Genomic DNA, 13350 nt, shown 5'->3' with positions numbered 1-13350 from the left:
ATATTTTTTCTTAATCACAGAGAAATAGATTATAATAGTCGCTCAGGGAGCTGGGTAAACCTGGACGAAAATGTTTTGACCCTCAGCACCTCAATTCTACTCTCTGAATAGTCTGGAACAAGATTTCCTCAAGAGGCCCCAAGACCCTTATGGAGCTCTGTGTAGCTTACAAACAAGACCAGGCAAGGAAGAAGATATTTTTTAAAGGCAGAAGATGCCACAAAACATTCTTTTCCCCCTCTGGACTTTGCGGTCTTTACGATCAGCATCACCTGTAGCTTAGTTGTTACAGTTGGCCCTGCAGTATAGTTATGTTCATATTGTTTCTGGTCTAAATTGTAATCAATTAGAAGGCGAGGTCCCTGTCTTCTATATTATTGTTCATGTCAGGCCAGCCACAGAGGCTCAAAAAAGTAGGTATTTAATAAATACCGGTTGATTGACTAAAGGCTAAGAAGTGATCGATACCTGTGAGAAGAGAGGGAAAAGGTTATGGAACAAATACACCTATGTTAACAATGGCAAGACATCTGTGAAACAGTTTAAAATGTCTTCAGCAAAGAAAAAAGTGGGAAATATTTGAAGTGGTATTCTAAAACAAAAAACTCAAAAGTATAATTAGTCATGTATATAAGAAAAAAAATCAAAGTTCACACCAACGACGTATGTTTGTAGCTACAGGAAAACAAGCAGATTTAAGAGTGCAAAATGAATTAAAAATATTAATAATTGGCCATTCATGACAACTGAGAAATAGATTTGGGCAAATATATGTTCAAACCACAATATGACAGAGGGTTCTAGCATGGAAAAGAACATAATGCAATGTACTTAAATTTAACTGATAGAAGTTTTGGCTATATAAGAGCCATATACTAGTTGGGAAACATTTAAAATTACAACAAACAAGGTGGAGCATTTCCATGAAAAGGCATATATCAAAAACTGTAGAGAAAATATACTATGCAGCATCAGCTCCCTAGGTGCAACTGTTTAGGAATAAGGTTTCCTATTAAACTATAAGCTCCTTGGGGGTAAATATAGTGTTATTTTCTTTTTTTTTTTAATTTTTTTAAAGTTTGTTTATTTTTGAGAGAGAGAGAGAGAGAGAGAGCGCAAGAAGGGGAGGGGCAGAGAGAGGGAGATACAGAATCTGAAGCAAGCTCCAGGCTCTGAGCTGTCAGCACACAGCCCAACGTGGGGCTCGAACTGGTGTACTGCAAGATCATGACCTGAGCTGAGGTCGGACGCTCAATCGATTGAGCCACCCAGGTGCCCCAAATATAATAGCTCCTGGCACATGGCAGTTTCTCAATAAATATTTGTTGAGTTAATGTAAAAATTATTACTTTAGATCCTTAAAAATTCAAGACTTGCATAATCAAAAATGTTATGTATATGACTTAGACTAAGGGGAAAAAACCTAAAATGACTTTGGTCATTTCAAATTATGTAATTTTTGCTTTTTGTAATGAAGTATCTCCTTATACTTGAATAGTTTCTATTTTACTATTTATCTGTTTAAACTGTATACAGTATTAATTAATAGAATGCAAGTTAAAATATTCAATTCATAGGTATCAATAATTCATATCAGGCATTCTTCTCCCCTATGTTATTATGAATGAATAAGCTTACATGTACACCTGTTTATATGTCTCTCTGAAACTTTCTAGATAATTTAGATTTGACATAATTTTAATCTAACAGCCACTAAACTCGGAAACAAGGGTGTGTATCTTACACTTCTTTGTTGCAAGGCGAAAGGAGAAAAAAAGCAGCCGTGCATTTGAACTAGAGATCCCAAGAAAGGGGTCAGAAGACAGAGCATCTAAAGTGGAAGGCTTAGACTGGACTTGCTCTGTTAACCGTTTCTGGGCAAAGAATGATCTGAAGAAACTAAACCCTGCAATCATTTTCGAGGCGTTCTTGGGACTCTAGGCTAAGAACTCCTAAGGCAGGGTATGACCAGTGGTCTTCTGCTGCTGCATCGAAGTTCCCGGTAAAGAGTGAAACTTCGGGGCACACTGACGATATGCACTGTCGGGAAGGGTCAAGGCAATGTAAACTTGACCTATCTTCCGACAGCAGCCCGTGCGCGGTTTGACCCCAAGTGGCCCCTTTCCTCTGCTGGAACTAAGAGTCCTCTCTCCCACATTTTCTTTCACTTCGGATCCAAAGAAAACACCAAGAGGTATTCTACTGCGATGCTAGAAGCACAGTGGAAGACAGGCGACATTCAACAGCTCTGGTGCTAGTGACGCCTCAGCTTCCGCCCGAGCTGAGAGACCCTCAGCCTAGTCAGAGGCGCCCCCAACCCCACCACACCTGCTGAGGGGGAGAGCTCGCGGCCGCTACTTGTTGCCGAGGCAAAGGGCCGAAGGGCAAGGACACGAAATGCGAGGACGTGTGGTGTCACTTTGCGCATGGGATCCGAAAAGATCTCAGCAACCCCGGCAGGTCTCCCGGAACGAGGGGTGAAAGAGGGTCGCGCAACCTACACCGGTGGAGCTCCGGGGGTTAACCAAGCCGCTCCCTGATTTCCCCAAGGCCGGGAACCTGTCTCTGCCGCGAGGGCTAACGAAACCCGAGCGGGGAACGGAGGAGTTACTGGGCGTAGTGCCACGGGTTAGGGAACCTGGCTGCGGACAGGCCCGCAGCGAGGGACGCACTCACCGAACCTCGGGGCAGAGCTGGGCGGTGAAAGCCGCTGTCAAGGTGTGACCCGGAAACAGAAGTTGGCGTCTCCAGCTGGCCTCTGTTTACAGGATGTGAAGAGCGATTGGGGCACCTGCGCACCGGCCAATGGCTGCAGGCGGGGGGCGCCTGCGCAGAGTCGTGAGGCAGCCTCCGTCCTACCCAGGCATAGTTAACGGATTATTTTCTCTCCCTGCTGGAGGGTTTGTGCGCCGGCGCAATGTAGCGCTGTCGGCCATTGCCCGGGGTCTTGGGTCCGCAGCTCTAGGCAAAAAGCTCACCGCCCCTGGCTATTGGGCCGAGTCTGTGGGGCCGCCCCTTTGTGGACCAGGCCTGTAGTGGGTCCTTTCGTGCTTTCCGCTGCCTCCCACGGTCTCCAGCTGAGATCGGGCCTGGGCACCTCATTTCTAACCTTGCTACATTGGTTCGGTTGCTTAGGAGACTAAACTGTTAGTAAGAAGTGTCTTTGGAAAATAAAAGAGACTTCCATCATTATTCATAATATTGGAAACGTGTGCTTTCTGAAACCTCCTGGATAGTGTCCACCCTTCCTCAAAGGGAACTATACCGAAGATAAACAACCGCCTAAGAGGCGTAGTAGTCCAAATGTCGAAGACTGAAAACGATGTACCCGCTGACAGTAACCCTTCCCAGCCAGGGAGATGCTGCAGCGTCTCAGTGATGTCCTTCCCAAGCAAAAGCATAAGCATTGGAAGCCAGCAGCACGTAGTGGTGCAGGTAGAGTGAAGCAGCCTGCACAGGCTGACTTTAAGTGCTGTGATCTACCTGCCTGCCTGTTTACCCAAGAACACCCCAGCACCTACTCCCCAAAGCTTTTTCTAAGCAGCAGCATCAACCAGTTTGAGAAGAAAGCAGGGCCCAGACAGTTCATGAACATCAATGAGGGGATGGTGAACTGGAGAATCTCATGCCTTGTCTGAGGAGTGAGCCTCCCCTGCGTTCCAAACTCAAAAGATTTTTGCCATGCAGGAATGTGTCCCCCACCTTCTGCCACTCTGCTGTGGTGAGGTTGTTCAATTTTTCCAAAGAAGCTGATACCCAGTTTTTTTAAACAAGTGAATCCTCCAAGTTGCAAATATTGGCAACGTTAAAAAAAAAAAATCATTTTGAAAGCAGGCAACATTCAGCCTTGTAAGCCACCAATTCTATACTCTAGATTAAAGAAAGCGCTGCTTTGGTCATCGACAGCTCTATGGAAGAAGGGTTTAGGGGTAGCTCTCTGATTGGGAGGGGTTCTGGGGAGTTGACTTGAAGCTGTAGCTACATATTAACTACATTGCTTTTAATTCATAGATTTACTTAGGAAAGCTTGAAGGAGGCTAGACCCCTTCCCCCTCCCCTGCAAGCTGCTCTAAAGCATTTGATCAAATTCAGTGAATGGAAACAGTTTGATTCTGTGCCCATTGCTTCTAAACCAGAAATTTGTATTAGGGCTCTAGAGACTGTTAAATCTCCAAACACAAGGGCAAGAGATACCTGTGTTGGTGCTAATCACAAATGGGGAAGTTCATCCTGTGAACCTAAACCCTTCCTGGCCACCAGCAGGGAAGATCATAGAAAAATCAAGCCACTACATGTGTTGTCAAACCTAACCTCGGTTCAGTTAGTACCTCTCAAACTCCCATCCCTATGTCTAGAACTGTGTGACTCACATTAATACCCCAATGGTATATTCTCCCCCAAATCCCCTTGAATCCTACTTAGCTGGGGAATTAATGAGGTGAGAGTCAGATGTGTAATAAATTCCACTGCATCATGCAGTGGGCCCAGGTGTGCTAAGTCTCCCTGTCTCTAGATCCAGTAAAGTGATGCTCTGCTTGGCACCATCCATAGCTTTCTCTAAGTGGAGAATGAGCTTCAGACAACTGACCTATTGAGGGAATGGTGACTGCAGGCTACTTTTGTTCAATGTCATATACTACCCAGGATGGTGGAGTACATCCTGTACCCAGAGTACAGAAGGTCTAGCTTTTGTCCTGGCTCTGAGACTGATAGTTATTTCATTCCATTTCATTGGGCATCTGTTTTCTCATTGTGAGAGCATTGGCTGAAATCATTTCTGAATATCCTTCCATTTCTATAATTCCGAATCTATTTAATTCCTAAGCAAAAGTTCCTGCTTCCAAAATTTTTTACTTTCATCAAACGAGTACAGTTTTATGACTATCATAATACTACCATATTAATGGGACCTTTGAAGTCTTAATTATAGGATGCCAAAGTCTACATAGTTTCCATTCCATTTTTGCTTCTTCTGTTGCCTCCTTTCTAAAGCAAGGTAAAGACAGTGCTGTTTCCAAGCTTCCAATTTTTAAATGTCATTGGTATTATATAATGTTCAAGCATACTGAAAAAACTGGAGAGAATAGTATGATGAACTCCTATCCATCATCTATATTTAACACAGTAACATTTTGCCAACTATTTTAAGTCATTTTTTTCTTTGTTGTTTTGTTCAGCTTTAGGGTTTTCAGTTAAACTATTCAGATAATATCCACAATTCTCACAGTTTGGGGGGAAGTTTTGATTTGACATCCCATAAGTTTTCTAAAAATTGAACTCTCTCATGTTTATTTATCCATTTCTTCCTTGAAAAATATGAATTTTTCCCTGTGTTGTCTCATTTCTCAAAATTTCTTCATTGGTAAATTTTGAGGTGTATAAACTCTGCGAAACTCCCAACATCTTATAAATATAGAGTTATTTGTCTCCCAGGGAGACTCGCATAGGCCATCTATGCAGATTATTTCATAATGTTTCTGAGAATCCACTGCACAACCAAAGGAAGTTTCAGGTCCATTCATTCATACATTTATCAAACATTTGCCGGCACCTATGTTGTTCCAGGCTCAGGACTCACAGTGCAGGGAAGACAGTGATGGAGAAACACATTCCCTTCTCTTCAGGGCTTGGATATAGATTTGCAAACAGTCAGTTGCAATTCAGGATAATTTCAAGAAAGTTTTCACGTGCAAAGTCAATGGTGAAGAACAGTTCTACTTCAGAGTGAGATCAAAAGAATAGTAGAGGGGAAGGGTCTGTGAAGATGTTTCTTGAGGAACAATTTGTTTCTGCTTGAGGAACAATTTGCTTCTTCAGTTTGTTCCCACTCCCTTCCCACCCAGAGGGAGACATAGTGCTGGTGCTGCATCCTTGTCCTCCAGCCCAGAGAGGGATTTCTGTGGGACCAGAGAGCTTGGCAACTGTTTCCCACAGTTGTGAAACACAGTGGCCTGCATCAGCTTTTGCCTACAACGTAAAGGCAGTAGCCGCAAAGCGGAGGTGGCTGCAGGGGGATCTGTAGCACTCCCAGATTCGATAGCAGTGACGAATGTGTGAATGTTTCCAAGACCAGATATGGGCCATATAGGAGACAGTCAGCATGGTGTTGCCTTTGGTTTATTCAAAAAGGGTTGTCTAGAGGTGTGGAGAGACCCCGTGACCAGAAGTTAGAGGTGAACAAACATAGGAACCCTAGAATACACAGAGGATGTCAGAGGCAACCATCTGCATCTATTTAGGCCAAAAAGACTGGAGTGAGAGGTCTCTGATGAGAGCAATCTGCAAAGAACCTTTAAAATACCCTACAGGAAGGGGCGCCTGGGTGGCACAGTCGGTTAAGCGTCCGACTTCAGCCGGGTCACGATCTCGCGGTCCGTGAGTTCGAGCCCCGCATCAGGCTCTGGGCTGATGGCTCGGAGCCTGGAGCCTGCTTCCGATTCTGTGTCTCCCTCTCTCTCTGCCCCTCCCCCGTTCATGCTCTGTCTCTCTCTGTCCCCAAAATAAATAAAAAACGTTGAAAAAAAAATTTAAATAAAATACCCTACAGGAAAATTTCAACTTAAATCATCTGCCTGGCCCAGGTAGTACAGATCTGTCATATCCCTGAGCTGTCTTGCTTCCCACTTTTACACAGCAAGTCAAACAGCAGCTAGCTAGAGGGGGAGGAGGTAAGTTAAGGAGAAAGCTGAAGGCAGGCAGCCACCAGCCACAAGAAGCCCTACGTGGGGGAAGGGGGAGGAGAAGTCTCAAACTAGTGCTTAGAATGAAGACTGAAGTGTTTGATTGCCATCTTGGACCGGAAACATTCTAAATACCAAATCAAGACTCTTTCTCGACTTAAAGTGACTTACTTAAAGGATTGTCAGTTATCAAAGAATGAACCAAAAAGTCAGGGAATCTGCCCAATTTCCCATTCAGGGAAAATTGCAGGGGAAGATTATCCCTTCCCCGTATCTTTAAAAGATGGGAAAAGCCAAAAACCAAAATGGCATTTTGATCACATCCGTGAATTTTGCATTCAACATTCCAGCTCCATCTCTATACATTTTAGTTTGTCATTTGTGATCTTCATGCTTTGATTACAAATGAGTTGTTTTTTGCTTGTTTTAAATGTGTTGTGTGTCTCTCATACGACTTTTAGGTCATTATTTTTTCTTCTCTTCCCTGCTAATTCCAGTCCTGCTCTCAAGAAGTGTTCATTAGGGGCGCCTGGGTGGCGCAGTCGGTTAAGCGTCCGACTTCAGCCAGGTCACGATCTCACGGTCCGTGAGTTCGAGCCCCGCGTCGGGCTCTGGGCTGATGGCTCGGAGCCTGGAGCCTGTTTCCGTTCTGTGTCTCCCTCTCTCTCTGCCCCTCCCCCGTTCATGCTCTGTCTCTCTCTGTCCCAAAAATAAATAAACGTTGAAAAAAAAAATTTAAAAAAAAAAGAAGTGTTCATTAGATGGTGTTGATTGACAGTACAACTAGCGTTCCTATTTTCAGACCTTGGCATAAACGTAACTAGAAATTTGATAATGCTGTTTTGCTTGTAGCGATTGATGCCATTGCTGTTCAACATGTATTAGTGTCCGGTATCTGGGTAGGTGCCATTGAAGTGTCCCAGGTTACAGATCTGAGTGTCTTACTTTTTGAGTTTGGCGGCTACCTAACAGGCACAGGCTTTTGTGCAACTCCTTTTCTTGGAGTGAAAAACTCCTCTCTTCACCTGCTGGCTCCAAACGTTTTCCTGACTTTGAGTGCTATCCTCTAGAGTGACAGTGTGCTGGGGGAGAGGAATTCTGTCTTGCAGCCTCTGTAAGTGGTAACCCAAAGCCTTTCGCAACAGTTTTCTGGCTTCTGGCCAGAACTTACCTCTTCCTCTTCTGTCTGAAAAGGACTCATCTTTCTTCAGGGGCCACTCAGCTAATGTTGATGCAAAGTTTTCCTGACACCCTTCCTAGAGAAAGGCGACTTGAGTAAGAAGTAATTTCTTCAAATGAGCTTTTGTCACCAAAGTGGGGGAGGGGGTGGGGAAGAGGAGGAGAACCAAAAGGAAGTTTGTGATATCCTAAGAGCCAAGGAGAGAGAAGGGATCAGTCAAAATTAACAAAGTAGGGTAAGAAAAAGTAAGATCTAAGTGCCAGACTAGTTAGGAAAAATAGTGTTGCTTCATTAATATAATAGTGTTTTTCTCTTTGAATTTCTTCAGTTTTTAGAGCTATTGTTTATTGCATATCTCTTATTTTAGAGACATCATAATCTGCAAATGCTATAGGGACTACGTTTCCAGTTCTGACAGTAGTTCCAGTTACTTTGCTTGTCTTAGCAAGTTACATTACCTAAATCTCAGTTTACTCATCTGTACAAGAGTAACAACACTTACCCCAAGAGTTAATTTCACAAAACTTAGATCACCTTTGTGAAAAGTGGTTTTGTAAGCTATCTAAATGTTGGTTCTTATCTATGTCATCTTTGTAATATTTTGTATTTGTCTAGTCCTCCCAGTTGCACCATGAACGCCTCTAAGGCACAGATCTAGATTTCCTGCACTCACTGCTCCCTTCCCCACAGCACACAGTAGGTATTGGATAAATGTCAACAGGATTGAACTAAAGTGAACTGACCTCCCAAAGACAGGAATAATAGAATGCCTCTACGTACTGGTCCTTGATCCCGAGAAAGATGTCAGAAGTTACATTTAAAGGGAAATTTGAAAAGGAACTTTGGAAATAGAGCAAAGGAAAAAAAAAAGTTCAGAGAAATATAAGCCTCCTGAAGCTTTTTATACACTTAAACCTTGTCCAAGAGAAAGTAGTTCAGCAGAGAAAAGAACCGAATTAATGTGCAGCAGGGGTAGTCTCCCAAGACATGTCATCAGGATTAAACAAGGACTTCTTTCAGAATCTGCTCAGAGGCAGACAGGCTCCCAATATTCACACTGTTCTTTTATTTTTTCCCTTTAACTTTCCCCAAAGGCTCAGGGAAATTTACAAATAACTACTTTTTGAAAATTACTTTGGCCTTACAGGTTACCAATATTTTACACTATCAGAATAATTTTAAGACATTTTGAGACTTCACAGAGAAAGAACGCTTGAGGGATTTGGAAGGGGGGAATGCAGTAAAAATACAAATGACAATGTTAATGATAATATATAAATTAGATATACATAGATACTATTTTTCCAAGAATGTGATCAGTTACAGCTAAATCACCTAGCAAACCAAGACTGGAATAGACAACTAGCAGGAGAGATTTTAAGATCGTTCAAGGACGGGAAATTAACACAGGAAATGCTCACTCTTATGGTACCACTGGGTGGTCCAGACTGATCTGGAGAGTTCTACTAGCAAGGAATTATTGAATTCTCTGAATCAATTTCAGGGATTTAGGAAGCTTACTAACTGTTAACTTCATGATTTTGTGCTCTCTTGAGTTCTATGCTATTTCTAGTAGGAGTAGGTCTCCCCCTAGAGGAGAAATAGAGAATTTGTTCCTTCAGGCTTCTTGCTCAGCGTTCAGCAAGTAGTTCTGTGTTCCTTCATGCATCATTCAACCATTCATTCAATAAATACTTATTAAATTCTATTAATGTGCTGTTCCTTATTATAGATTCTTAAGATACAACTGAATATAAGATCAACGTGGTCCCTGCCTCCAGGGAAACTATAGTTAGTGTCAGAAATAGACATTAGATAAAGAATCACCCAAATGCCTAGACAACGTTCTATAAAGGGAAAGTACAGAGGGTAATATGGTCATTCAACAGAGAGCCTCTATAACACTGGGAGGTAAAGGAAAACTTCCCTGAGCACAGACTTGGAAAATGAATGGATATAACCAGATAAAAGCTATGGATCAGAGGTGAAGGGAGTGGGCACTGCAGCAAAAGGACAAGAGTATTCAAAGACTGTGAGAGCAAAAAAGCTTACGAAATTGGAAGAAGAATAAGAAGCCAGAATGATAAGGAGACCAAGGGCACAAGTTGAGGCCAAAAAGGAACAGATGCTCCAAATCAGGCAGGGTCTTGGTGGACATGTTAAGGATTCTAAACTTTATCCCAAAAGAATAGGAAGCTATTGATAGGTTTTATGCAAGTGACATAATCATGTCTATGTATTTAAAGGATCACTTTGAGTTTCTGATGAAGAATGGATTATAGAAAGGTCAGAGTAAAGACTAAAATAGGAAAAATAGCAATTAAGTGATCTAGGCAAGAAGTGATGGGGACTTGGACTAGAGTGGTGGCCATATAAAGGGAGAAGAGTGAATTTGAAATACTTTAGGTTAGAATTAATAGGCTTAGTGATTGACTACAAGCTGAAGATGAGAGGGTACAGTTTGCCCATAGTGATTCTTAGATTTTTTCTGTATGCTCCTAGGTGAATTGAGAAGACATTAACAAAGGTAGGAACTTGAGAGGAAACAGGTGTGTGTGTGTGTGTGTGTGTGTGTGTGTTGGGGGGGGATCTGATCAAAGATCAGTTCATGAAATATTTATTAAGGCTCCTACTAACTTTCAGGCATTGTGTTTGGCACTAGACACTGGAAATTAAAAAGTGGAGGCAAAGGGAGCCTGGGTGGCTCACTCAGTTAAGCATTGGACTTCAACTCAGGTCATGATCTTGCGGTTTGCAACTTTGAGCCCCACGTCAGGCTTTGTGCTGACAGCTCAGAGCCTGGAGCCTGCTTAGGATTCTATGTCTCCCTCTCTCTGCCCCTCCCCCACTCGGTCTCTTTCTCAAAATTAAATGAACATTAAAAAAATTTTTTTTAATGGAGGCAATACAGGATTCCTGCCACAAGAAACTTTTGACTAATGGAAGATAATGATAATATTAATGAATTGTTTCAGTATTATGCGACTATGCAAGAATAAATGCCACCCAATAGAAGCCCAGAAAAGGGACAATTTAGCACAACTTGGAGGGCTCAGAGAAGACTTTTTAGAGAAGATTATAGCTGAACAGAGCCTTAAAGGATTAGGGGTAAGTAAGGTAAAGAAAGGTGGACTTTTTTTTTTCCTTCCGGAAAAAGAAGGAATTGATTCAGCCATCTGCTGAAAACAATTGAAATACTGGATAGAATATTTTTTTAAAATCTCCTTAAAAAGTATCCAAGATGTTTCAAATAGGATTCTTTAAAGAATTATAATCCCAACTCCGTTCCAAAGCACAGTAAAAGGACCACTTCAAAAATTCTTTAATGAAATAAATATAACATTGAAACCAAAGTCTGATAAAGGTTATACAAAATATAAAGCTATAGACCAAAAAAAAAAAAAAGCTACAGACCAATCAATGCAAAAATCCTAAATAAAATATTGGCAAATGGAATCAAACAGCACAATATGTCATGACCAAGTGGAAATTGTTTTAGGAATGCAAAAATGTTTCAATGTTAAAAAATACACTAATATATTTATTCATATTATTATATATAAGAAGAAAGGTCTTGTGATTATCTCCATAGATTCTGGAAAAATATATGAGAAAATTCAAGATATATTTCTAATAAAACTAATTTCGAAAAGAGGAATAAAAGAGTTTTTTCCTAATATAAAGCATCTTGCTTATCAGCATCTTATTATTTTTATGGGAAAACACAGGAGGCATTTCTGCTCATGTTTGAAACAAAACAAGGATGTCCACTGTTACTATAACATCTAACATGGGGTTGGAGGTGTTTGCCACAGCACTGATACAGAGAAAACAATTAGATGTATGAGAATTGCAGATAATATGACGGTGTGTCTAGAAAATGAAAGCGAAGCAATGGGAGAACTACTGTAAATAAAAAGATGATCCAGTAAGGTAGTAGGATAAATGAGCAATTTACAGAAGTTGGTAGGCATCATACATACAGGGAAGAACCAGTAGAAAATAACATAGAAGTGGGGCATCTGGGTGGCTCAGTGGGTTAAGCGCCGGACTAGATTTCAGCTCAGGTCCTGATCTCGCGGTTTGTGCGGTGTTCGAGCCCCACATCAGGCTTTAGACTGGCAGTATGGAGCCTGCTTGGGAGATTCTTTCTCTCCTTCTCTCTGCCCCTCGCAGCTTTCTCTCTTTCTCAAAGTAAATAAATAAACTCAAAAAGAGAGAGAGAGAGAGAGACAATAACGTAGAAGAGAACTTCCCCATCCCATTTGCAATAGCAGCCATAATTATAAGATTCCTAGGAATAAAGTTAATAAGAAATATGTAAAAACCAGTGAGGGAAACTTTATAATACTCCCCCCAAACACAAAAGTAGACTTTAACAAATGAAAGACATACCTTAATTTGCAAATTTAATATAATTCCAATAAAAATTCTAACAAGTTTTTTTTTTAGTTAGATAAATCAATTCTTAAGTTCATATGAAACTTTTTTAATAAACAAGTTTATCTTTGTATAAACAAAACTCTCCAGGAAAAAGCCCTGAAAAGAAGAGCAATGAGGAGGGGCCAGTCCTACCAGACGTTTGAAATACAATGAAGCGTTCATAATTAAAAGTGTAGAACTGGTACATGAATAGAAAGATAACACTACTGAAACATAATAGAAATCCAGTAATAAAGGAATGTAATATACAATAAAGATATTGCAAAACAATGAAGAAATGGACTTTGTAATAAATGCTGCTGAGACATCCAGGTACCATTTGGACATAGGTAAAATTGGATTCATAGCTTATACTGCACAGTAAGATAAACTCCACATGGATTAGTTAACCAAACAAAACAAAAATGGAAACCTTAAAAATAATAGAAGAAAACATGAGTAGGAAAGCATTTCTGGGTCTCAAAATCTGGAATCAATAAAAGACATAAATTCTGTTACATAAATATTTTTTAAAAATTGCATGGCTCAAATACCACATGTAAGGCCAAAGACAAAGGTTTCACTGGACAAAATATTTGCAACTTAAGCCACGGGAAAAAGTTAATCTAACATATAAAGAGCTCCTAGAAATAAAAAGACATAAATCATGTATTTTCCACATACACATAGATACTAAGACATAAACATAGCTAACAAATTCATGCAAGTGTCCCTTAAAGTAGTAAAACATACTCCACTCATTCAAAAACAGAAAAGCAAATTACATTACACTGAGGTAGCATTTCTTACCGTGTTGGCACTAATCCAAAAGTTTGAGAACACACTGTTGCCGAAGGACAGGGGAAAGAGACATACTGATATGCCACTGTTGAAAGTGTAGAATGATTTAGCCCTCAAGGAAGGGAATTTGGTACTATCTAGCAAAATTACAAATAGATGCATTCACCCTTTAACCCAGCAAGCACATTTTCTAGGAATCTATTCTAAAAGTACATCTGTACAAATTTGGAATGAAAAATGCACAAGGTTATTCACTGTGGCATTATT

The 13350-nt window shown here is 40.9% G+C and overlaps 1 protein-coding gene and 1 pseudogene across 9 annotated transcripts in view; one reads left to right on the top strand and one right to left on the bottom strand.

The window, feature by feature from the left end:
• Positions 1–13350, bottom strand: part of ASB8 (ankyrin repeat and SOCS box containing 8) — a 38372-nt gene that overhangs the window by 5536 nt on the left and 19486 nt on the right. For 2 of the 9 annotated variants that reach the window (XM_058742983.1, XM_058742991.1), the window contains exon 1: positions 2677–2787. The exons of 5 other annotated variants lie outside the window; for them this stretch is intronic. The gene's annotated coding sequence lies outside the window, so the exon portion shown is untranslated. Of the gene's footprint in view, positions 1–2676; positions 2796–13350 lie in introns of those variants that run through there. 2 more of the 9 variants (XM_058742984.1, XM_058742992.1) reach the window with 2 other exon arrangements.
• LOC131483855 (ERO1-like protein alpha) overlaps positions 3304–13350 on the top strand; it is a 28520-nt pseudogene continuing 18473 nt past the window's right edge.

This window comes from Neofelis nebulosa, chromosome 8 (assembly GCF_028018385.1).
Source record: "Neofelis nebulosa isolate mNeoNeb1 chromosome 8, mNeoNeb1.pri, whole genome shotgun sequence".
Classification (NCBI taxonomy): Eukaryota; Metazoa; Chordata; class Mammalia; order Carnivora; family Felidae; genus Neofelis; species Neofelis nebulosa.
The sequence above is the reverse complement of the archived record's forward strand: the minus strand, read 5'-3'. Positions and strand labels throughout refer to the sequence as shown.